This window comes from Amblyomma americanum, chromosome 3 (genome assembly GCF_052857255.1).
Source record: "Amblyomma americanum isolate KBUSLIRL-KWMA chromosome 3, ASM5285725v1, whole genome shotgun sequence".
In the NCBI taxonomy this organism is placed as follows: Eukaryota; Metazoa; Arthropoda; class Arachnida; order Ixodida; family Ixodidae; genus Amblyomma; species Amblyomma americanum.
This window is the reverse complement of record NC_135499.1, coordinates 124,521,591-124,532,813: the sequence shown is the minus strand read 5'-3', so window position 1 is coordinate 124,532,813 and position 11,223 is coordinate 124,521,591. Positions and strand designations below refer to the sequence as shown.

The window sequence follows — 11,223 nt, the reverse complement described above, 5'->3', positions numbered from 1 at the left end:
AGGCATGCCATCTACGCAGACGATATCACAGTCAGGGTTACAAAAGAACCTTAGAAAAAAAAAATGGTTGTGGTTTAGCTCTGGAGTGGCGCGAGCGCTACGACTGGGCGAGTGGAACTCGCTCAGTCGAATTGCAAAGCCAGTCTTTCGCCGATCCGTTTCACTGGGCGTTCCTTCTTCATATTCGTCCCTGGACGTGGATTCACTCTCTCCCCCTCTACACTCTTCCCTCACTGAGTTTCGCCGGCGGGCCGCGCCGCCGGCAGCTGCTCCGCACCACGTGACCAACCACTTGACCTGCCACGGCGCCGCCCCAGAGTTCAAGGGCGGCCACGCAGCTCAAGGGGTGCCAAATTGAAGGGTCGAAGTGTTAGCGTAATGTAGCTATCGCTACAAAACAAGGCCTCCTTCAGCGCGCGGCCGGAGGAGTTGAACGCTGGAGATAGGATTGAGCGGACGCAGCTTGTCTGCGCTCCGTGGATTTCTCGTCCTGTGCGCGCAAGATCCATTTGCAGTTCCACATTTTTGTACGGATCAGACGTATAACGTCGAGGACTACTCGTGGATACGCTTTGATCCCAAGAAGTGACTTTCTTGGCATTATGCGGGACTTTAAAGCCCAAGCGAAAACGTGGGATCGCTAAGCCTCGCAAGCACTTCGGCACCGGGCCCGGCGTCCGTTGCCGCGTTCGGCCTGACCAGCGAGCAGCTACTCCGCTACGGCTTCGACGATGGAAGTGGACCACACCCATGGCTACGACCCCGAGTCTGGAGGATTCGGAAGTGTTCCGAGCAGCAGCAAACAAGGCGAGGGGAACTTTGATAATTCACAGCCAGAACCTGGATGGAAGACGATATACCTCAGGGCAGGACAGCGTGCACAAGGGCACTGGGCTCCGAAGACATACGATGACGACCCGAAGTCACCAGCAGCGGATCCCACGAGCCGCAAAAGGCCCCCGAGACTGCCTGACCTCGACAAGTATGAATTTAAAGTGATTATCAAGCCGAAAGACCGTTTGGACCTAAAAATGTGGGGTGGGAGTGTACACCCACTTAACGTCGCATTCCCATGTCGAAGACGCCACAGTACTTGCGAAGATCGATCACATCAACCTAGACGGGAAAAAGTACCACCTCAATGCCTACGTGAGAACACCGCAAGACTCATGCAAAGGGGTGGTGCACGGGATTGACCCCAACGCATCAGACAGAGACCTAGAGAAAGAATAGACAGTTTTAGCTGTGCGTACGCAAGTGCTTGCGTACCCAAAGAGCTACGGCGCTGCGTGCGTTACGCTGTCCGCTCCGAAGTATAGTTTTAGCTGACCATGCCGTAGCGTCCCTCAGGCGCACGTGGCGCCATCTAGTGACAAGAAGTCAAACCACATCAACGCTCGGTTGAAGAAAATTTCATCCGTGATTACTGATAACTACTGTGAGTGCATTGGGAGCCTTTTTTGTTCCAAGAAGAAAAACTATGCAAACCGAAGAAAATGCAAGATCTGGCTAAAAGTTAGAAAACTGCTTCGCCAGGTGTCGTTGCTACGAGGAAAACAAACTGAATATAGTTAGGCCTAGGAGCTTGAAGATCGCCAAATTATCTGAAAAACAGGGGCTAGTTATCGCTTATACCACTACGTGTGGGCAAGATTAGGCGAAATAAAAGCGAACCGCTACCATTTGAGCGAGCTATTGCGTCGAAGAATCCAGCGGCGACATGTATTTATTCCGAAGCGGGCGAGCAGGGCGCCGCCATCTTGTCAAAGTTAGCGTACGCAAGCCACGCAAGCGCCGCAACGCAAACTCCGCTGGCTACCGTACGCAAGGCTACCGTACGCAAGACGCAAGGCCTGCGCTTGCGTTCTGCGCATGCGCACTACCGTCCCCGCAAACTCCTCGCGTACGCTAACTCTTTGCGTACGCACAGCTAAAACTGTCTAATTTCCCTCAGAAACCCACGAAATATTAGGCGTCCGAAGGCTCGGCAGATCCAACTCAGCGGTGATACTGTTCAGTGGATACAAAGTCCCTTTCTTTGATACGTAGGGGTGGATCGAGCGAAAATGTTTTCTTTATAGGAAAACTAGACCGTTTTGCGTACTGTGCGGCAGGGAAGGACATAGACCGGACGTCTGCCCCAGCCCAGCTGAATCGAAATGTGACTCGTGCGGCAAGCTGAATCCCGGGGAAGCTCACGATTGCACTTAAACTTGTGCGGCATGCCAGGGGAATCACCACACCTACTCAAGGGAATGCAAAGCAAAGTTTCTGGATCCCATCAATAAGCCTAGGAAACATCAACATTTCGATGATCAGGAAGAGAAACCGACAACCAGTGGCACCAGCAAGAGCTACGCGGCAGCTGTACGCACCAGCCGAAAAGAGCAGTTCGACAAGAAGGAATCCAGAAGAGCGGCCTCCAATTCTACGTCCAGGTCCAGGTCAAGATCTAAGTCTAGTCAACGTCGCAACTCGTCAGGCCGATCCGGAACGGAAGAGTCAAGACATCATAAGGAGCAGGGGACCACCAGGTCGGTCTCCTTTGCACCTAAGGCGGATCCACCGGCACAGGAGACGCCACGCACCCGAGAACGCGGACCGTCTTCTGAGAAGCAAGAAGACTCAAGACACATCGTAAAGGTGGGCTATGCTGAGTTGCCTCCATCCCTCCCCGGAAACGCGATATCTAAGGAGTTTAACGACCTGAAAGCAGAAATTATTCAGCTAAAAAAAAACAGAACGAGGCGTTGCGAGCTGAACTTAAATTGGTCAGGCTGCAGTCACAAACAACTCACGACAAAACACCCGAAGCCCTGCCAAACTCACAGTCAGTTTATGAGCGCGTCATTGCAGAGCTGAGGGCTGACAGAGAGGAGCAGAATAAAAAGTTCCTACAAGTTATTCAGATGGTCAAAAACGAGCTCGCAAACGAGTCCGCCAACACTAGGAAATACATAAACTCTGCCATTGCCACAGTCCGAGACGAATTCAAATCGAAACTCAACGAGTGCAACTTCAGAAATAGGAAATCCAAATATGCCGACAGGCACCCCCTTCCAGAAGAGGACGAATAAGGACCATGGCACATAGGGGACAGGAAACAATTATTTGGCAATGGAATTGTCGGGGCTTTAAAAAGAAAAAAGCAAGCCTTGAATTTTTCATCGACACGTCGGAGGCGCCACCTGCTGTAATAGTACTTCAAGAAGCAAATACGGTCATCAGCATGAAGGGGTACAAAACTTTCCAAGACGAGCATAGCCTAGGAATACTTGTTCACAAGGAGTTTACCGCAACGCTGCAAGAACCGCGAACCGAAAATATCGAACATGCTTACATTGAAATTCTTCCCAAACACAGGGGAAAACGCAGCTTGCACATACTGAACGTGTACAGTCGCCCCAGGGACTCAAGTCGTCAGATAGCTACGCTATTTAATAATTTTATCAAGAGGGCAGGTAAGGACCCCCTCGTCATAGCCGGTGATTTCAATGCGCCCCACCAAGCATGGGGATATCACTTTAACAGCCCGAAAGGCAGGAGGATCCTTGAGATCGCTAACAGAGAAGGGCTCACAATCTTAACGGATCCCCTGCATCCCACCAGAGCGGGTAATAGCGTCAGCAGAGACACCTGTCCTGATCTCACGCTTGTGAAAAACTGCCTGCAGTCCACCTGGTCTAACACTGGCGAGTCCCTGGGCAGTGATCACTTCATCATATCCTGCACTGTTCAGGGAGTTAAATGTCGGAAACCATTTGGCAAGGCTAAGATTGTGAACTGGGACAAGTGGAGAGAGGAACTCGCACGTCTCCCGGACGAAGATATCACAGATATTGAGGCATGGACAGCGCTGCAGATGAAAACCGTCGCCAGGCATTCTGCGACAGTGAACACCACGGAGGAAACTCCGGCAGTTGATCCGCACCTGTTACACCTGTGGGAAGCCAGGAGATCTCTGACAAGGAGGTGGAAAAGGCAAAAGTTAAATCGCAAGCTGAAGACCAAGATTGCAGAACTCACCAAAGAAGCGGATGACTACGCACATAACCTCGCTAACCAAAACTGGCTCAAGCTGTGTGATGAGCTCAACGGTAAAATGGGCACGGCTAAAGCATGGGGACTCCTCAGATCCCTTATCGAGCCGAACTCAAGCCGGAAAGAGCAAACAGACACGCTCTGTAACGCCTTGCACAGCTATAAAGGGGACAACGAAGCCCTCATTGCAGAACTTGCACGGAAATTCCTCGATCTGGGATCCTCGTACCCTCTCCCTGCGTACACCGGTGCACCCAATGAAGAGATGGACCAAGACGTAACGGTTGAGGAACTGAGGGCGGAGCTTGACGTCATGCGCAAGAACACCGCTCCTTGACCGGACCAGATAAACACCAAGATGCTCTTTAATATGGATGACATCTCTTTAAGAAAATTAGTGAAATACTTCAACACGCAGTGCTGGCAAAAGGGCCAGATCCCCGACTCCTGGAAATTGGCTTTAGTGCGATTTATTCCCAAGCCCAATAAGCCATGCGATATTGATCATTTACGACCGATCTCCCTGACGTCGTGTCTGGGTAAACTGTTCGAGAGGGTCGTGAACGCCCGACTGAAGCGACTCCTGAGGAAGACTGATATCCTCCCTGACACGCTGTACGGGTTTAGACAAAAGCTGTCTACGCAGGATATTCTCCTCCGTATCAGAGAGGATATTCTGGACAACCCCGGTAGATGTCAGGTCAAGGCCATCCTTGCGCTCGATTTAAAAGGGGCATTTGACAATGTCAACCACCAGGGAATACTGGATGAGCTTAACAGCGTCAACTGTGGTGACCGCACATATAATTACGTGAGGGACTTACTCTCCAATAGAAAAGCGTCAATAAGTATTGGTGATCGGACCTCCTCTCCGTTCAATCTAGGTTCCAAGGGCACTCCGCAGGGAGCGGTCTTGTCTCCGCTTCTCTTCAACCTGGCCATGCGTGGGCTACCAGAGAAGCTAGACCGCATCGAAGGCATTGAGCACGCTATATACGCCGACGACATTACGATCTGGTGTTGCAGCGGTAATGAAGGGGAAATTCAAGGCCGGCTTCAGGAAGCAGCGAATGTCGTGTGCCAGCATGCGGCGAGGTATGGGTTAACGTGCTCTCCCGAGAAATCAGAGTTACTCCTGATCGACCGTGGCAGAATACGGGGCTTTTGCCGTCCACTCCCTCTGTCGCCATTACGGTCCAGGGTATGAGCATTCCGATCAAGAAAGAGATCAAGATCCTGGGAGCCATCATACCCAGCGGCAACACTAACACCACTACAATCAGACAGCTCCAAACCTATTCCGAACAAGTCTCTAGAATGCTACGCCGGGTAATCAAGAAAGAAATGGGCTAAGAGAGAAGGAGGCCCTAAGATTAGTTCAGGCTTTCATTCTCTCTAAACTAACATACGCCACCCCGTACTTACGGCTTAGCAAAAAAGAAAAAGACCAACTAGATGTTATTATTCGAAAGGCAGTTAGGACGGCGCTGGGACTCCCTTTATGCACATCCACTAAGCGCTTACTACAGCTGGGGATCCATAACCCCATCGACGAACTAATAGAGGCCCACCGTGTAAATCAAATTGTCAGGCTCTCAACATCTAAGCCTGGCAGGAAAATATTACAGAAGCTGAGAATCAGTCCACCCCGGGAAGTCGCTGACAAGATCGACATACCCATGCAGATGAGATCACACATTACGACTCACCCCATACCAAAACGCATGGATGAGGAATATAACAGAGGACGGAGACTAGCCAGAGCTAGACACCTCTCTAAGCGCTGGGATGGGAACAAGGACACGATCTACGTCGATGCGGCTGGACCCGCTAACGGAGTCGCGGCAATTGCAGCAGTTTCACCCCGGGGAGATATCATTGCAAGCAGCCTTATCCAAGCGGTGGATACTACATCGGCTGAAGAAGCAGCTATCGCACTAGCGATATCAAAGAACAGCGAGGCAACGGTTATGTCCGACTCACAAGCAGCGGTACGCAATTACCTCAGAGGCCGCGTTGGCGCTCCGTGTTGGGAAATTTTGGAAAGGTCTAATCCTTCCAACATCCAGATCTTCTGGACGCCAGGGCACCTCTCAACGACGGGCAATGAGGCGGCCAACACAGCTGCTCGAGCTCTCCTCCTCCGAGCATCTGGCACGCAGCCTCTCTCTGACATAGTTGACAACCCCTCACCCTTACTAAGCTACGCAGAAATTACGGAGTACTATAAGATCACAAGAAGGGAATATCCTCTTCCTCACACAACCCTAAGTAAATATGAAGAGCACATAATCAGGCGACTACAAACTAATACTCTGCCCAATCCTTACCTAATGAGTAAATGGTACCCAGAAACCTACAATTCGTCCTGCCCCTTCTGTGGAGCAGTTGGCACACTCTTTCACGCGGTTTGGGAATGTCAAGAAAACCCAGACTTGGACAGCAATCCTGATCCGACTCATGAGCGCTGGGAGGCAACCCTTCATAGACACAGCCCACTCGACCAGAAATTGCTGGTTGAGAGGGGCCGGATTATGATGGCGACCAATGGGTTCTCGTACTGAACCCACCCAGTTTTTGTGCTCTGAATAAATGTTTTTCCTCCTCCTCCTCAGCGCGCGGCCGACATGGCCAACGCATACGCCCATACGGCCAACACTTTGCATGCTCTCCTGAAAATCCAAGGGACTTAGAGTCTACAGAAAATGGTATGATTTTCAAAATTCTATTGACATCTTAGCAGAAGAAAGGAAGATTCCACAAGTATCGAAAGTTAAGATCCTTTCCATCTGCATACTGACTAACCGACGTATAGATCACACAATCACACTGCTAGTAAATACCCCGACACAGATCACAAGGATTATTGCACGAATATTGAACAGCAGAAGAGGTGTGACGGAGGACACATGTAGGCTAGTACATGCACTCATGGTCAGTAGGAAATTATACAGTGTCCCCTAACAAACACCGCTCGATCAAGAAAGGGAACAATTTGAGGCAATTCTTAGGAAAGCATACAAATACGCTCTCGGACTGCCGGTCAACACTTAACGGAGAAATTCTTTAAACTTGGCATAAACAACACAGTACAAAACATATCGAGGCTCATCTTCTCGCCCAGAAAACCACTCATGCTGTCTCGAACGGGCATACAGGCTGCGTTTATTGGGCATAAGGGGTGCTTAGAGAGAAATCAACAGAACAGCGAACGTACCGAATGGAATCAGGGGGATCATTGAGGTCAGCCCCATTCCGAGCAACATGCATCGAGATATACACAAGGCGAGAAGAAAGGGAAGACGGCAATCCCACGAAAGTAGCCTCGCCCGGAAAAGAGACATTTTATACATCTACCTAGGGTAGGAAGTGACAGCTGATCCGGATCATTAGAGGGAAATAGCTAGAAGCGTAAGAATGGGGTGGAGCGCATATGGCAGGCTTTCTCAGATCATGAAGAGTAGTTTTTCAATATCTCTCAAGAAAAAAGTGTACAACAGCCTGTACCCTACCGGGACTCACCTACGGGGCAGAAACGTGGAGGTTAACGAAAAGGTTTCAGATTAAGTTAAGCACAACGCAGTGAACCATGGAAAGGAAAATGATAGCTGTAACATTAAGCGGCCGGAAGCATACAGCATTGGCTGAGTGTGGCCCGGGGACTGACGGGAGCCTCACAGAATAGCGACGAGTGATGTGTGTGACGGATGCGGTGCAGTGGAAACACTAGAGCACCTGCTCCTTCACTGTGCCGCGTACGGCGATGCTTGTCGCGATATGCTCACGGCCTATAGGGCGCTGGGCATACTTCCAGACTCGCTCAAGACGCTATTGTGGCCACAGGGAAGTGCGCGCACTCGTGAGTGAAATTTGGTGAGCCTCTGTGCATTCCTCGAACACACGGGCTTGACGTCCCGTCTGTTCTCCGTCAGGTAGTTACACGCAGTGGCCGAACGCTCCGCGAGTTCTACCTTGAACGATTAATAACTGGACGCCCCACTCCAGTTGTAGCCAACACAGTGCTGTGCGTGTGTGTTTTTAATTCCTCTAAAATGAACTAATCACGCGCACAACCTGGGCACATTTCTTATTGTGTAAATAGTTTGTACATATTACTCCTCCCCTATCCTCTCTTCATGTCCCCTCAACTCTTTCATTTCATTTCTCCATTCTGCCTGCTATCCTTTATTTCCGCTGCCCCAGCTCAGGTGCTTCAGTATCGATGGCAGATGTCGGGGCTAGCAAAAATCTTTTCCTTCCCTTTTATTATTATTTTAATAAAACCAATTACTACTCGAACCCGACCGCGGCGGCTCCGTTTTTATGGAGGCAAAACGCTAAGGCGACCGTGTGCTGTGCGATGTCAGTACACGTTAAAGATCCCCAGGTGGTCGAAACTATTCCATAGCCCTCCACTACGGTACCTCTTTCTTCATTCCTTCTTTAACTCCCTCTTTTATCCCTTCCCTTGCGCCGCGGTCTGGGCGACCGCCGAGATAAGTGAGACAGTTACTCCGTGATTTTCTTTTTTGAAAACGATATTTTTAGAAGAGCGGGTTTTTCGACATTGCTTTGTCAAGGGTGTAATATATCATAATACACCTAAGACGCGCTAACTAGCAGGCTGGTTCACTAATATTGAATAGCTAACTTGTTAACAATTACAGTTAGCCTCCTTTATTATTGAGAGGCGTGTAGCCCACCGTAAGTAAAATGCATATCAGGCTTCTGGAACTTCGAAAACACGGATTCCCCCAGCGCCGCGGCCCAACAAATTTTGGCAGTTTCGACTTGTAATGTGCACCGGAGAGCTTCCTCTGCCTGCAAGATAAAATAAGGGGCGCGCAGCAATGACACCGCTGACTGGAGCGCGACAACCGTCGTCGCCATGGAGTGCGACTGGGAAAAGGAGCGCCCTCGAAGGCACTAAAAAAAAATAGCAGTGGCTTAGCTAGGCTATGCCAGAATTTACGTAGTGAGATCTATATTTCGCTGGTTGAGCTTGTTTTTCGGAAACTCGAGTCTTGTGATCAGTCACACGATGGGCCTTCACATCCTCTTCGGTTGGTTCCCGTTGACTGACGCCTTCCATAGGCTCCATCTCGGCGGCTATGCGCCGTCTATTACGCTCGGCCGTCTGGCATCTCCGTTTGGCAAGCCGTTCCTCTCTCTGTTCGGGCGTCTTCGCTGCTCTCTTCGCCTTCTTACGCTCATTCTCTGTTTCTTAAGTAGCCGACTGCCAGGCGACATCCTCAGGATCAGAAGAGTTAATCTTCTCTTGTCTATACCGTTGTTTAGCAGCGGCTGGACTCTCCTTCTGTGCATGCACGTCAAACGTTGTGATACAGACGCCCATTACATGTCCGCAATTTATACGGAATGCTGCGTATGCGACGGGCTGTTCGGGTTATATAGCGGCGTGCGGCGAGGCGGCGACGAAGAACGTAGCGCAGCTGTAGGGTCTCTGTGGTTACCATGGCATCGGCGCATGCGCACAACTAATAATTCGCGTGAAGTCATGCTCGCCTTTTACGGTGGAACGGGCGCGTGGCCGCGGCGAAGCGCACGCCGCACCTTGCTCCTCCGATTGCCACGGTAACGGCACATGCGCACAACTGGCCTCTCCCACGCGCCGCGAAATGCTCGACAGGTAGCCCAGTGTAGCTCTCGCTACAAAAATTGGCAGTGGCTTAGCTAAGCTATGCCAGGATATACGTAGCGAGCGGTGCAATTCCCCCCTGGTTACGCATGCTGGTCACATTGGAACATTCAGTCAGTCTGGTCACGTGGTCGGTCATGTGGCGAGCCTTCACGTCCTCGAAAGAGGGCTCACAGAGTTGGGCCAAAGCGCGACGCTGCAACCGCTCCGGGTCCTGACGTCGCCTTTTGTCTAGACGCTCTTCTCACTCCTCAGGCGTTTCCACTGCTCTCTTGGCGTTGCACCGATCGTTCTTCCTTTTCCCGACCGCCAGCTCCCAGGCCACAACCTCAGGGCCTGACGAGTAGAGCTTCTTATGTTTGCGAAGCCGCTCAACGGCTGCCTTGTCCATGGCAATGGCTCTCCGCTACTGCAGCACACCTGTCCCTTTGCGCATGCGCAGTAAGGCACACCAGCTCTCTCGTCACCCGGCTCCTCGCACTTGCACACTACTGGCAATGCGAGTGGCGTCTGCTCCGCGGTCACGCAGCTGCGTGCTCTGACGCCACTCGGCTCCTCGCGCATGCGCACAACTGGCCTTCCAGACGCACGGCGAGACTGTGGGTAGCGTAGTTTCCGCTACAAAATTATGGAACGATTAAGTGTTCGCTTTAAGAGTAAAACACTACATCCTGTTCGCTCCTTCGTGTCCAATGGGTAGCGTGATCCTAACTCGTAAGAGCTCAAGTCGTGGTAGCATGTGTGTCAAGGAACTTAGGGGTTCGATTTCATGAGACTTATAATATTAATCTTTCTTTTGGTTAGTTCATAGAAGGGGCTGGCGCGTACGCCGAACCCCACTACCAAAAATTACATGCTCCAGCCTCCCCAGTTTGGGGAAGTGGCGGTCTTCAGCCGATCGCAGTGCAGTGGCCAGCCTCCAACCGGGGACTCGGCCTGGATGATCACCGAAGTCCCAGCACCAGGTAAGTATGGCTGCATAAGCAGCCTGCTGGGACCCGGTCAAATGCGTCCGCCCACGTTTCCCCAGTGACAACAACTGCTTGCTCAAAAAATGTATTCAAATACCTGGCATGGTACTGCGGAAATAGGTCCTACGCAAGTTCTCTGTGCATGTTGCGTACGTCTGAAAACTGAGGTCTTTGGAAACATGCATTTCTTCCAGTAAAGCGCATAATTAATGCGCCCTTCGTGTCTCATTCTACTTGCCTATCGCAACGACGATCTTGCGCGTGCTGTCCACGCACTCACGCGGCGCATCTGTCATGAATTAGCGATTACTTCGAGGCATTTGCAGAGCCGATCGTGACTTTCGGCACCGATATCAGCCTGACTTGCTAATGAAAGATGAAGGCGGCGTGCGCTTCTTGAATTCCCACAGGAGGTGGAGTGTATAGAGTTTAAGGTTCCAAAGCTGCGCACAGGTTATGGCGCTGTGGTGGAGAGTTCCGGATTAATTTCGGCCACATGGTGTTATTTTTGCTTGTTTTTTTGTGTGGCAAGGAAATGGCATAGTAATTTCG

At 50.9% G+C, this 11,223-nt stretch overlaps 1 non-coding gene across 1 annotated transcript; it reads right to left on the bottom strand.

The window, feature by feature from the left end:
* Nucleotides 1-10,511: 10,511 nt before the first annotated feature.
* On the bottom strand, nucleotides 10,512-10,673 carry LOC144126467 (U1 spliceosomal RNA). The gene has a single exon (XR_013313509.1). It is a non-coding gene; the product is annotated as a U1 spliceosomal RNA (small nuclear RNA).
* Between the last annotated feature and the right edge of the window lie 550 nt (nucleotides 10,674-11,223).